Source organism: Aethalodelphis obliquidens, unplaced genomic scaffold (genome assembly GCF_003676395.1).
Source record: "Aethalodelphis obliquidens isolate GAN/ISIS:26980383/991018 unplaced genomic scaffold, ASM367639v1 scaffold2, whole genome shotgun sequence".
In the NCBI taxonomy this organism is placed as follows: domain Eukaryota; kingdom Metazoa; phylum Chordata; class Mammalia; order Artiodactyla; family Delphinidae; genus Aethalodelphis; species Aethalodelphis obliquidens.
The window spans coordinates 48,793,180-48,808,137 of record NW_020837946.1 but is presented as its reverse complement, the minus strand read 5'-3'; positions in this window follow the sequence as shown (position 1 = coordinate 48,808,137).

Sequence of the window (14,958 nt, the reverse complement as noted above, 5' to 3'; positions counted from 1 at the left end):
AGTTAATAATCTAGAAATTATTTACATTTTATAGAAAGAAATCTGAGATTCAAAGATATCAAGAAATTTCTCCAGTTTAAATGATAGAGTTTAATGGGTGCAATGGCACATCGTGGTACTATCAGGAGAGCACTTACAAAAAGTACTAAAAGATTTTTTAAAATGTTTTATTTAAAATCACATACAAAAACAGATCATTGTAATCAATTACCATATCAGAGTTAATTTGATTCTGTTAGTTTTACAGAATTGACAAATTTTAGGCTATTTTAACTGGGAAGAAACAACATAATTACAGTGATGCCTCCATGCACTTGTAATTTTAGTATGCTCATTGGTCTCTGATTATAGAAATCCTGAAAATGAGTTTCTATGCAGTATTTGTAATTACAGTAAAATTTCAATAACAGACACTTGCTTAAGTAAATCTATGTGTCTTTTTAAATGAGTATCTATCTATCTAGTGAGAGAGATGGAATGATGGATCAAATTTCAATGCGAAATAAACTTAAAAGTTCAGAAACATGAGTTGGCTTGTGAAAAACTTTTGTAGTAAAGGTAATTCTTTAGGGAGGTCCCATTGTTTTGGCACTATCATCAAGAATGAGGTTTACAATAGGAGAAAATACCATACCAGGTAAGCCTTAAAAAGGGACCAAAGGAACTGAGCAACTGAAAACAAAAATCCTGGGGATTGTTGACTTACATAGAACTTGAGTAGTGTTCCAAACCTTGGCTAGAGGAGAGCAGTACAGCGGATTGTTTCACCTAGAGTATATACAGTGGGGGAAATAATACCTTAACAGGAAATTGTTATGTGGTTCAGAGCTAGAGGCAGATCCTAGGCAACCAAATGGGAATAAAAATGTATACATTTCATTTGGGAGCTAAAATCATTCTACAGTGAAACAAATTCTTAAAAGACAACCACACAGCATTGTTAACATATGTGATTAGTTGTAACACTGAGAAGTGTCATTTTTTTCCTCTTTGGTTAAGGCCAAACTAGCTTAACCAAAACATATTTGGAATACACAGAAAGATGCAATTCTAGACAATTAATAAATGCAATTGATTATTGTGTGGGAAGATTGTGAATTGATTTCTCTAGTGGTAGTTTAAGGTAGATTAAATTCTCATCTGGCAAGAATAGTTTTATTTAGTTCAGGAATATAAAATAGAGAACCTCTTAAATGTCTTGAATGTTCTATATTCAAAGATCCACCTCCAAAATATATGATAATTTTTATAATACATAAGTTTTGTAATCATTCTAAAATTGTTAATGAAAGGATTTGATACTTAAGTTCCTTTGATATAAGCAAAGGTAAGACTCCTCCAGATTGTTATTTATAGTCCATGCCCTTAAAAATATTACTTTACGTCAACTGTTTTCTCACTGGACCAAAGCATTAGCATAAAAGTCATAATTGAAATTTCCATTATAAAATCTTGCTTTAGAGTTACATTATCACTTAGATGTCAGTGTGAAGCAGCGCACACACACACACCTATTTAATAAAGCATTGCTGGTCATCTGATCATTTTTTATTTGGTTTATAAATATGAGAGATTTAGGGAAATCTGCATGTTAATCCCAGGACAGTTTATTTTCAAAGAGACTTTAGCATTTACTAATACTTTTTAATGTCAAAAACTGATTACTGACATTTTATATACAAGTAAAATTAATCATGCTATAATAAAAAGAGCAAATCTGACTCATTTCCTGTGAATCAAAATGTAGAAAGTTTACGATGTGTGTGTAAATATTTACTTACAAAACAGGGCTGGATTTTACATTGACAACTACTGGTTTGGCAAAAGAGTTTTACATTCACTGGTTTCTTGTCAGTCCCACCCAAGCAGGTGCTGGAGGTTTTCCCTTCTTTAACTCCTTACTCCAGTATGCTTAGTCGTGCTAAGTACTTAGTAGTACCAGTGCACAGTAGAAATCACCAGTGAGCTTTTAAAAAATACTGGGATATTGTTATCACCTCAGACCTGTTACAACAAAATCTTTTTGGAAAGAGGTTTTTGAGGCTTGAGCAATGCTGTTTTAAACTTATTACCACGTGAGGCTGATATGCATTCACGGTTGAGACTTGAATGACCTCCCACCACAAAGTATGGCCTTCAGGCTAATGCACTGCCATCATCTAGCAGCTTGTTAGAAAGACAGAATCTCAGACTGCACTCTAGATCTACTGAGTCAGCATTTGTGTTTTAACTAGATCCCCAGGTGATGCATTTGCGCAGTAAAGTTTGAGGAATACTCTGTGAAATATGAGAGTTCCAGGCCATTGCAAAGGAGGGTTTGTCTGTTGGTAGTTAGGTATAGCTGAGCAAAGTGTATCAACTCTTTAAATAAACATGGAGGAAGCTAAGGTCCTGGTTGAGGAGAACTCTTCCACATACGACAGTGAGAAGGTGTGCTAGTATATCTCCATCTCACAGGCTATGTGGACTATAGGGAGTGGGAGCATGTCATGCAGTCTCGTTGGAACATTAAAAAGAGTATGTTTTGCCATAAGCTGACCAACCACTGGATGCCAACTCTGCACACTTTTATCTGCATACCTTTATCCTGTGAGGTGAGCCCCACTTAGTCCTTCGGAGGGAAACCCTCTTTCTCCCCTACAGCTCTTGCAACCACAGTGGAGACTGATGGGTGAGATGATCCGTATCCCCCTCTAGACTTTTCCCCATCTACTGTTTCTTGCATATATTCTATCTTGTTTCCTTCTAGATTTTGGCCTTTTAATCTTAAGATCATTTTATTTTCTTAAAATGTCCAACTCTTATAAGCAAAAGATTTGGCTTTCAAATAGTTGTCCCTGTTATAATTTTGAAATATTACTTAAAGTTTCAAAAGCAGGATATCTTAGTTTCTTTCTCTATATAATCTTTCTGTAAGGTTTTTTTTTTTTTTTCTTCGGCTGTACGCGGGCCTCTCACAGTTGTGGCCTCTCCCGTTGCGGAGCACAGGCTCCGGACGCGCAGGCTCAGCGGCCATGGCTCACGGGCCCAGCCGCTCTGCGGCATGTGGGATCTTCCCGGACCGGGGCACGAACCTGTGTCCCCTGCATCGGCAGGCAGACTCTCAACCACTGCGCCACCAGGGAAGCCCTGTAAGGTTTTGAATTATGAGAAAATGGATGTCTGAATACAGGAAGGGAGGCACTGAGGACAACTTTGAGGGAGGACAACTTTGAATTCATTCATTCATTCACCAATGAATGGTGTGGGATAGCTCTGGGTAGTTATGATTAGAATATTAGAATAGTTCTTAGGTCTATTAATTTGTTCATTTAGTGCTTTGATAAAGAATCTTTGTTTCTTTTTAACTCTTAGAGATTATACTTTTAATGATATTTGTTTAGTACCTCCTGTGAGGGAAAGTAAAATGCAATGTAATTTGTTTTGTTTGTTTTTTAACATCTTTATTAGAGTATAATTGCTTTGCAATGTTGTTAGTTTCTGTTGTATAACAAAGTGAATCAGTTATACATATACATATATCCCCATATCTCCTCCCTCTTGTGTCTGCCTCCCACCCTCCCTATCCCACCCCTCTATGTGGTCACAAAGCACCGAGATGATCTCCCTGTGCTATGCAGCTGCTTCCCACTAGCTATCTATTTTATATTTGGTTGGTAGTGGATATATGTCAATGCTACTCTCTCACTTCATCCCAGCGTACTCTTCCCCCTCCCTGTGTCCTCAAGTCCATTCTCTACATCTATGTCTTTATTCCTGTCCTGCCCCTAGGTTCATCAGAACTATCTTTTTAGATTCCATATATATGTGTTAACATACAGTATTTGTTTTTCTCTTTCTGACTTACTTCACTCTGTATGACAGACTCTATGTCCATCCACTTCACTACAAATAACTCAATTTTGTTTCTTTTTATGACTGAGTAATATTCCACTGTATATATGTGCCACATCTTCTTTATCCATTCATCTCTCAATGGACACTTAGGTTGCTTCCATGTCCTGGCTGTTGTAAACTGTGCTGCAATGAACATTGTGGTACATGACTCTCTTTGAATTACGGTTTTCTCAGGGTATATGCCCAGTAGCGTGATTGCTGGGTCATAGGGTAGTTCTACTTTTAGTTTTTTAAGGAACCTCCATACTGTTCTCCATAGTAGCTGTATCAATTTACATTCCCACCAAAAGTGCAAAAGGGTTCCCTTTTCTTCACACCCTCCCCAGCATTTATTGTTCTTAGATTTTTTGATGATGGTCATTCTGACTGGTGTGAGATTATACCTCACTGTAGTTTTGATTTGCATTTCTCTAATGATTGCGTCTTTTCATGTGTTTTCTGGCAATCTATATATCTTTGGAGAAATGCCTATTTAGGTCTTCTGCCCATTTTTGGATTGGGTTGTTTTTTTTCATATTGAGCTGCACGAGCTGCTTATATATTTTGGAGATTAATCCTTTGTTGCTTCGTTTGCAAATATTTTCTCCCATTCTGAGAGTTGTCTTTTCATCTTATTTATGGTTTCCTTTGCTGTGCAAAAAGCTTTAAAATTTCATTAGGTCCCATTTGTTTATTTTTGCTTTTATTTCCATTTCTCTAGGAGGTGGGTCAAAAAGGATCTTGCTGTGATTTATGTCATAGAGGAAAACATAGGCAGAACACTCTAAGAGTTTTATAGTGTCTGGCCTTACATTGAGGTCTTTAATCCATTTTGAGTTTATTTTTGTGTATAGTGTTAGGGAGTGTTCTAATTTCATTCTTTTACATGTAGCTGTCCAGTTTTCCCAGCACCATTTATTGAAGAGGCTGTCTTTTCTCCATTGTATATTCTTGACTCCTTTATCAAAAATAAGGTGACCATATGTGTGTGGGTTTATCTCTGGGCTTTCTATCCTGTTCCATTGATCTATATTTGTTTTTGTGCCAGTACTATACTGTCTTGATTACTGTAGCTTTGTAGTATAGTCTGAAGTCAGGGAGCCTGATTCCTCCAGCTCCGTTTTTCTTTCTCAAGATTGCTTTGGTTATTTGGGGTCTTTTTTGTTTCCATACACATTGTGAAATTTTTTGTTCTAGTTCTGTGAAAAATGCCATTGGTAGTTTGATAGGGATTGCATTGAATCTGTAGATTGCTTTGGGTAGTATAGTCATTTTCACAATGTTGATTCTTCCAATCCAAGAACATGGTATATCTCTCCATCTGTTTGTATCATCTTTCTTTAATTTCTTTCGTCAGTGTCTTCTAGTTTTCTGCATTCAGGTCTTTTGTCTCCTTAGGTAGGTTTATTCCTAGGTATTTTATTGTTTTTGTTGCAATGGTAAATGGGAGTGTTTCCTTATTCTTTCAGATTTTTCATCATTAGTGTATATGAATGCAAGAGATTTCTGTGCATTAATTTTGTATCCTGCTACTTTACCAAATTCATTGATTAGCTTTAGTAGTTTTCTGATAGCATCTTTAGTCATGTCATCTGCAAACAGTGACAGTCTTACTTCTTCTTTTCCAGTTTGGATAATGTAATTGGATTCATTTGTTAGTAGTAAACACAAACATTGTTTACAGACCTTTGAGTACTCACTATTTAAAAACAAAAATTGCATCTCTAGCATGGTAATCTCCTTAATCTCCAAGAGGTACTTCCTAATAGGCTAACTTCAGGATCACAATTTATTACATCCAGAGCATCAGGATGATGTCTTTTCTCTCAGTATAGGTAAACACCTACTACAGTTCAAGACTGTCTAGTCATATCTTTTCTTCTCAGGGTACATATGGCCTAAATCAAATGAGATGCTGATCTTAATCTAGTTCAAAATACATGGATATTCAGTGCCAATATCATTTGATTATATCATTTTAAAAGAAAGTTAATGTTAAGCTGTGTCAAAGAAAGTTAATGTTAAGCTGTGTCTACATAAACAACTATTATTAAAAACATGTTTTATGTCCAAACACAAGTATATGCTCATGCCCAATTTGATTGCAATAATAAATAAGTCATGGATCATTTACAGAACAGTATCATTGAGTATATTACTCAAGCACTAAGTGGTCTGATAGAACCCCCACACTTGGCCACCAAATATACTGGTGTGGGTTGATTATGACTCTTTCTTTTACATCCAGTCATGCAGGGATCCAAGTTTCCTTGTTCTTTAGATGCTACCGCACCATCTCAATGCCTAATGTCCAACTTTGCCAAGATAGGAGAATCAGTTTTATTAATTCTGTTTAATTGGAAGAGAAATGAATACCCATGTTCTTGTGTAAAGAGTAAGTAGAAAGTGTTTCTATCAAAGATATCATTGTATAAATATCATGATTATATATATGTATATATGCTAGGTATGTGTATACACATACATGTATATAATGTGCATGCATGTATATATATATGATGTACTCATATATATGTACTAAGTACATAAGTAGTGTTACATATAATGTATACATTATACATGAGTATATGTACATTATATGAATATATATATGAATGTGTGTGTATATGTATACTACTTAGGTACTGCTTAGACTCCATTTTTTACCTACCTTCATTCCTTTAATTAACAGTATACAGGGGGAGGAATCAAGATGATGGAGGAATAGGATGTGGAGCTTACCTCCTCCACAAATACATCAGAAACACATCTACAAGTGGAAGGAGTCACACAGAACATCTACTGAATACTGGCAGAAGACCTAAGACCTCCGAAAGGGCAAAAAATCCTCCACATAACCAGATAGGAAAAAAGAAAAAAGGAAAAAAATTAAAAAGAAAGGAATCCGGATGGGACCTGTGCCCCATGGAGGGAGCTGTGAAGGATGAAAACTTCCCCAACCCTGGGAAGCCCCCTCAGTGGTGGGAAGAGCAGCCTGGATGGAGGGGGAGCTTCGGAGCCTCAGAGGAAAGCACAGCAAACGATTTGTAGAGGGCAAAATGGAGAGTGACCTGCACAGACAGTTGCTACTGCTGCCCTGAACTCCCCAACCTGAGACACTCATCCACTGCTGAGGGCAGGGGCTGGTGCTGAAGCTCAGGCTTCAGAGGTCAGACCCAGGTAGAAGCCTGGGGTTGATTGTGGGGAGACAGCCTAAAAAGGCTGGAGTGTGACAACTGAGGGTGCACTTGGAAGAAGCCTGAGCCCACCAGAAAGGCAAGGTGCCATTTTTGGGGGGGCACCTGAGGAGAGGGGCAGGACTGCCATTGGAGTTTCTTTCCCTGTGCATAGGCTCTCAAACAACAGGACACAACCTACATGAGCTCTGGGGATGGGTGCAAGCCACTGCTGACATCATGGGCTCCAGAGGAGGTCACGGGCTGCCACCACAGCTAGGGGATCTGCTAGCAGGCAGCAATCACTGTCCCTGCTGTCCCAGGCATGTGTGGGCCACAGCTAAGGGACCCACAAGAAGATGCCAAGTGCAGCCCCTGCTGTTCCAGGGGTGATAGACTACTGCCACCACTGAGAACATGTGGGTGGGCGCCAATTGCTACCTCAACATACTGAGAGTGTGCACGGACCACAAAACCTACACAACCCACATTAAGTGGATAACAGCCAGCACAACTGAGGAAAGAGGCAAAAAGCATCCAAATTAAAACAGCCCCTTGATTCCAGACAAGAAGCTGCAGTAGAAAGACTTGAGCTCACCTCCTCTCATGAAAACACTAAAATCACAACTAACTACTGAACACCCATTGACAAAAAAGATTGGAACCTACCAAAAAAGATATGCTACATTTAAAAACAAATAAGAAGCCCCAAAGACATGGTAGGAGGGGAACTTTCATGACATAATCAAATTCCATAACTGCTGGATGGGTGACACACAAACTGGAAAATAACTGTATCTCAAAAGTTCTCACATAGGAGAGTTCTGAACCCCAGATTAGGCTCCCCAGCTTGAGGGTCTGGCAAAAGGAAGAGGAGCCCCTACAGCATTTGGCTTTGAAGGCCAGTGAGACTTGAGTGGAGGAGCTTCACAGGACTGGGGAAAACAGAGATTCCATTCTTGGAAGGCACACACAAGATTTCACATGCACTGGGACCCAGCAGAAAGCAGTGATATCATGGGATCCTGGGCTAGAAGTAGCTGTAGGTCATGGAGAGTCTCTGAGGGAGGTGGGACAGAGCTGTGGCTCACTATGGGGGCAAGGACACTGGTAGTGGAGGCTCCAGGGAATATTGATTGCCATGAACTCTCCCAGAGTTAACCATTTTGGCACTGAGACCTGGCCACACTCAACAGCCTGCAGGTTCCAGTGCTGGGACACCTCACGCCAAAAACCAGCAGGGTGAACACAATGCCACCCATCAGCAGACAGGCTACCTAAAGTTGTACTGAGCTCAAAGCCACCTCTAAACACACCCTTGACATGGCCCTTCCCACCAGAGGGTAAAAACCTAACCCCACCCACCAGTAGGCAGGCACCAGTCCCTCCAACCAGGAAGCCTAAACAAGCCCCTGGACCAACCTAACCCCATAAGATGCAGACTCCAGAAGCAAGAGGAACTATGATCCTGCAGCCTGCAGAAAGGACAGAACAAACACAAAAAGTTAGACAAAATTAGACTGCAAAGAAATATGTTTCAGATGAAGGAACAAGATAAAACCCTAGAAAAACAACTAAATGAAGTGGAGATATGCAATCTACCTGAGAAAGAATTCAGAGTAGTGATATTGAAGATAATCCAAGGTCTCAGAGAAAGAATGGAGACACAGCTCAAGAAGATACAAAAAATGATTAACAAAGTGCTAGAAGATTTAAAGAACAAACAGAGCACAATATACTAATCAAAGTGAAAATATGCTAGAAGGAATCAACAGCAGAATAAATGAGGCAGAAGAACAAGTAAGTGAGCTGGAAGACAAATTGGTGGAAATCACTGCAATGGAATAGAATAAAGAAAAAAGAATGAAAAGAAATGAGGACAGTCTAAGAGACTTCTAGGACAACATCAAATGGACCAAAATTCACATTATAGGGTCCCAGAAGGAGAAGAGAGAGATAAAGGGCCTATGAAAATATCTGAAGAGATTATAGCCAAAAACATCCCTAACATGAGAAGGGAACACTCAAGTCACGGAAGTGCAGACAGTCTAATACAAGATAAACCTAAGGAAGAATACACCAAGACACATATTAATCAGATAAAATTAAAAACAGAGAAAAAATATTAAAAGCAATAAGGGAAAAGGAACAAATAACATACAAGATTATCCCCATAAGGTTTCAGCAGAAACTCTGCAGGCCAGAGGGGAGTGGCATGATATATTTAAAGTGATGAAAGGGATAAACCTACAAACAAAAATGCTCTACCAGGCAAGGCTCTCATTCAGATTCGACAGAGAAATCAAAAGCTTTACAGACAAGCAAAAGCTAAGAGAATTTATCACCACCAAACCAGCTTTGAAACAAATCCTAAAGGAATTTCTCTAGGGGGAAAAGAAAAGGCCACTAGAAACAAGAAAATTACAAATGGGAAAGCTCACCAGTAAAAGCAAACATAACGTAAAAGTATGAAATCATCCACACACAAATATGATATCAAAACCAGCAATCGTGAGAAGAGGAGGGTACAAATGCAAGATTTTAAAAATTGAGACCAGCAACTTAAAACAATCTCATGTGTGTGTATATATGTATACTGCTATATCAAAACCTCATGGTAACTGCAAGCCAAAAATTTACAATAGATACACACACAAAAAAGAAAAAGCAATCCAAGCACAACACTAAAGATAATCACCAAATCACAACAGAGAACAAAAGAGGAAGGGAAGAAAAAAGACCTACAAAAACACATCCAAAACAATTAAGAAATGGCAATAAGAACATACATATTGATAATTACCTTAAATGTAAATGGATTAAATGCTCCAACCAAAAGACATAGACTGACTGAATGGATACAAAAATAACACTCATATATATGCTGTCTACAAGAGACCCACTTCAGTTCTAGGGACACATACAGACTGAAAGTGAGGGGATGGAAAAAGGTATTACAGGCAAATGAAAGTCAAAAGAAAGCTGGAGGAGTAGCAATACTCATGGCAGAAAAAATAGACTTTATATTAAAGACCATATATGACAAACCCATAGCTAACATCATAATCAATGGTGAAAAGCTGAAAGCATTTCCTCTAAGATCAGGAACAAGACAAGTGTGTCCACCCTCTCCACTTTTATTCAACATAGTTTTGGAAGCCCTAGCCACAGCAATCAGAGAAGAAAAAGAAATAAAAGGAATCCAAATTGGAAAAGAAAAGGTAAAACTGTCATTGTTTGCAGATGACATGATACTATAAATGGAAAATCTTACACATGCTATCAGAAAACTACTAGAGCTCATCAATGAATTCAGTAAGGTTGCAGGATATGAAATTAAATACACAGAAATCTGTTGCATTTCTATACACTAAAAACAAAATATCAGGAGGAGAAATTAAGGAAACAACCACATTTACCATTGCATCAAAAAGAATAAAATACATAAGAATAAACTTGCCTAAGGAGGCAAAAGACCTGTACTCCAAAAACTATAAGAAATTGATGAAAGATATAGAAGATGACACAAACAGATGGAAAGAAATACCATGTTCTTGGATTGGAAGAATCAATATTGTCAAAATGATTATATGACCCAAAGTAATCTACAGATTCAATGCAATCCCTATCAAATTACCAGTGGCATTTTTCACAGAACTAGAACAAAATAAATTTTAATTTGTATGGATACACAAAAGACTCCGAATAGCTAAAGAAATCCTCAGTAAGGAAAACTGAGCTGGAGGAATCAGACTCCATGACTTCAGAGTATACTACAAAGCTACAGTAATCAAAACAGTATGGTACTGGCACAAAAACAGAAATATAGATCAATGAAACAGAATACAAAGCCCAGAAATAAACCCATGCACCTATGGTCAATTAGTCCACAACAAAGGAGGCAAGAATATACAATGGAAAAAAGATAGTCTCTTTAGTAAGTGGTGCTGGGAAAACTGGACAGCTGCATACAAAAGAATGAAATTAGAACATGCTTTAACACCATACACAAAAATAAGCTCAAAATCAATTAAAGACCTAAATATGAGACTGGACACTATAAAACTCCTAGAGGAAAACATAGGCAGAACACTCTTTGACATAAGTTGCAGCATTATCGTTTTCAATCCACCTCCTAGAGTAATGAAAATAGAAACAAAAATAAACAAATGGGACCTAATTAAACTTAAAAGTTTGCACAGCAAAGGAAACCATAAACAAAATGAAAAAACCCACAGAATGGGAGAAAATATTTGCAAACAAAGTGACCAACAAGGGATAAATCTCCAAATTATACAAACAGCTCATGCAGCTAAATACCAAAAAACCCAATCAAAAAATGGGCAGAAGACCTAAATAGACATTTCTCCAAAGAAGACATGCAGATGGGCAAAAAGCACATGAAAAGATGCTCAACATCACTACTTATCCGAGAAATGCAAATCAAAATTACAATGAGATATCACCTCACACTGGTCTGAATGGCCATCATCAGAATGTCTACAAAGAATAAATGCTGGAGCGGGTGTGGAGAAAAAGGAACCCTCCTACACTGTTGGTGGGAATATAAGTTATGGAGAACAGTATGGAGGTTCCTTAAAAAACTAAAAATAGGACTACAGTGTGATCCAGCTATTCCACTTTTAGGCATATACCCAGAGAAAACCATAATTCGAAAAGAGTCATGTACCACAATATTCACTGAAGCACTGTTTACAATAGCCAAGACACGGAAACAACTTTAATGTCTATCAACAGATGAACAGATAAAGAAGATGTGGTATATATATAAAATGGAATACTAAAAAGAATGAAGTAATGCCATCTGCAGCAACATGGATTGACCTGGAGATTATCATACTAAGTGAAGTAATTCAGACAGAGAAAGACAAATATCCAATGATATCACTTACATGTGAAATCCAAAAAAAAATTATACAAATGATCTTATTTGCAAAACAGAAAGAGGGCTTCCCTGGTGGCACAGTGGTTGAGAGTCCACCTGCCGATGCAGGGGACGTGGGTTTGTGCCCCGGTCCGGGAAGATCCCACGTGCCGCGGAGCGGCTGGGTCCCTGAGCCGTGGCCACTGAGCCTGCGCGTCCGGAGCGCTCCACAACGGGAGAAGCCACGACAGTGAGAGGCCTGTGTACTGCAAAAAAAAAAAAAAAAAAGAAACAGACTCACAGACTGAGAGAATGAACTTACGGTTACCAGGTGGGAAGGGAGGTTGGGAGGGATCAACTTGGAGTTTGGCATTGACATGTACACATTTAAAACAGATAATCAGGGTTACCCTGGTGGCGCAGTGGTTGGGAGTCCGCCTGCTGATGCAGGGGACGCGGGTTCGTGCCCCAGTCTGGGAGGATCCCACATGCCGCGGAGCGGCTGGGCCTGTGAGCCATGGCCGCTGAGCTTGTGCGTCCGGAGCCTGTGCTCCGCAACGGGAGAGGCCACAACGGTGAGAGGCCCGTGTACAGCAAAAAAAAAAAAAAAAAAAAAAAAGAAAACAGATAATCAACAAGAACCTACTGTATAGCACAGAGAACCCTACTCAATATTCTATAATAACCTATATAGAAAAAGGACCTGAAAATGAATGGATATGTGTATAACTGAATCACTTAGCTTATACCCATAACTAACACAACATTGTAAATCAATTATATTCAAGTAAAAATTTAATTAAAAAGTGAAGGGTAGGGGTATTACTGTAACCCATTCTTAGATCGTGAAGAGTAGCAATGACTAACTATACACAGATGTTCCTGAAAACCACAGAAATATAGGCCCGCCACTCGAAACTGGAAGTCCTAAACACATTCCCCTTAACCCAGGCCCCAGTGGGTCTGCAAGCACTCCTGTGCTATCCAACAGAAGTACCAGACATCATCCCAAAGGGCCCAGTTGATACCAGTGAAGTGGTAGCACATGTCTATACATATATCCTTAACCTAGATCAGTTGAATAATCTTGCGTAAACAGAGGCAGGCATATTTTGTAATGCTATAAAATGTAGCTTTATCATTATGGCTCATGTTGGAAAAGATTAATTTTGTGGTATTTTTGAAGAAGAGTAAATTCTTATTGCTAAGCCTATTAAACTAATATTTATGAGGATACACATATATATATAACATGGTCATTCTCATAATCTTACTGATTATCAGATTAAGATTATAAATAAAATGAACTGACTGGAAAGTAACTTAAGTAAGCAACTTACTTAAAATGTTAAGAAACAATTTTGATTTTTTAAGGAACATTGTATAAGTTTATGGAGTTTGGCAACTGTTAATAGTATGTTACATTGAAATACTATTATTTTCATATTTTGGAGCATCTTTCCTTCCCATTATCAGAAAATTTAGTGTGAAAAAATCTATAGTAATAATAAAATGTTTTACAAAACTTAAAAAAACCCCACTGATTAATATCTACCACGGACTGGGACTTAGTTTTTAAATGCATATATATTATGAGAGTGATTTGCTAATTAATGTATTATTTAACCATTTTCTATAAGTGTGGCTGCAGGTCTATAGTATTTAGATATATTTCTATTCCTATTTACCTTACATTAGTTTATCTGTGGGAACATATTGCATAAATGTACCACTAGAGCTTTGCTTCTAACATTCTATTTCTTTTCCTCATAAATGTTTCAGAGGGAAATATTAGAAACATGTATAAATAGACACCGAAAAATTTACTGGAGTAATTCAACACACTCCTGCTTCAGCAACTTTATTTGAATCCTTTTTATATTTGTTGTTTGCAACTCTGAATAAAATGTAAATTTTCCCACAGTTTCTTAAAATAGATGTGTTTAAAAAAAATCTCAGGAGGAACATATGAGTTGAATAACAAGAAGTTTTCCTTTTATAAAGTCTCTAGCATATTTTTTCTTGGGGCAATTCAGGCAGACTAAACAATTTTGACACAAATAAGAGCTGCTTAAATTGTAATTTTAGAAGAAGTCTTGAAATAGGTATGTCTCCTCTTGAGAAGAATTGATGTGCAGGTAGTATGAAAACTCATTCCCAAAAGATAATTGGAGCAGTTTTCTTTTATCTGTGAGGTGATTCTTAATAATCAGAAAGTTTTCTAATTTTAAAGATGAGGGGAAATAAAAAAAAAAAGCATCCAAGTTAACTCAAAAAGTTAATGGTAGAATAAACTAACTGCAAATAGAACTTTCGTGAAAAGCTTTGTTCTTTTAAAATATATCTTACTATGGCTTCTAAAATTAGTATTTATATTCTCTAAAAGACATAGAGTACTCCCTAAAAGATATCAGCAATTTCTCAGATGTGTTATGAAACTTTAAATAATGCAACATTCTTGCTTTAACGGTAAAGAGACTATAAACGAGGTGTCTTAACTCAGCTACCATAGCAAAAGATCATAGACTTGGTGACTTAACAATAGAAATTAATTTTCTCACAGTTCTGGAGGTTAGAAGTCCAAGGACAAGGTTCTTGTATGGTTGATTTCTGGTGAGGACTCTCTTACTGGCTTGTAGGTGGTGGCCTTCTCCTTGTAGGGGAGAGAGAGAGAGATCAAGCTCTCTGGTGTCTCTTCTTATAAGGGCACTAATTCCATCATGAGGGTCCTACCCTCATGAATTTATCTAAACCTAATTATCTCCCAAAGGCCCAATCTCCAAATACCATCACATTGAGGGTTAAGGCTACATCACATAAATATGGGGGGACACAATCTGAGTGTATAGCATTCCATTCATAAAAGGGAAAATAACATTTACAAAAATAAATTTAAATCTATTTAAGTGTAACTAAAGCTCATAGTGAAATTTTTCGAAAATAAAAAAGTGAAAATAAGCCATCCATAATTTTATCACCTAAAGAGAACTTCTCTTAATATCTATCTATCCATATACAATT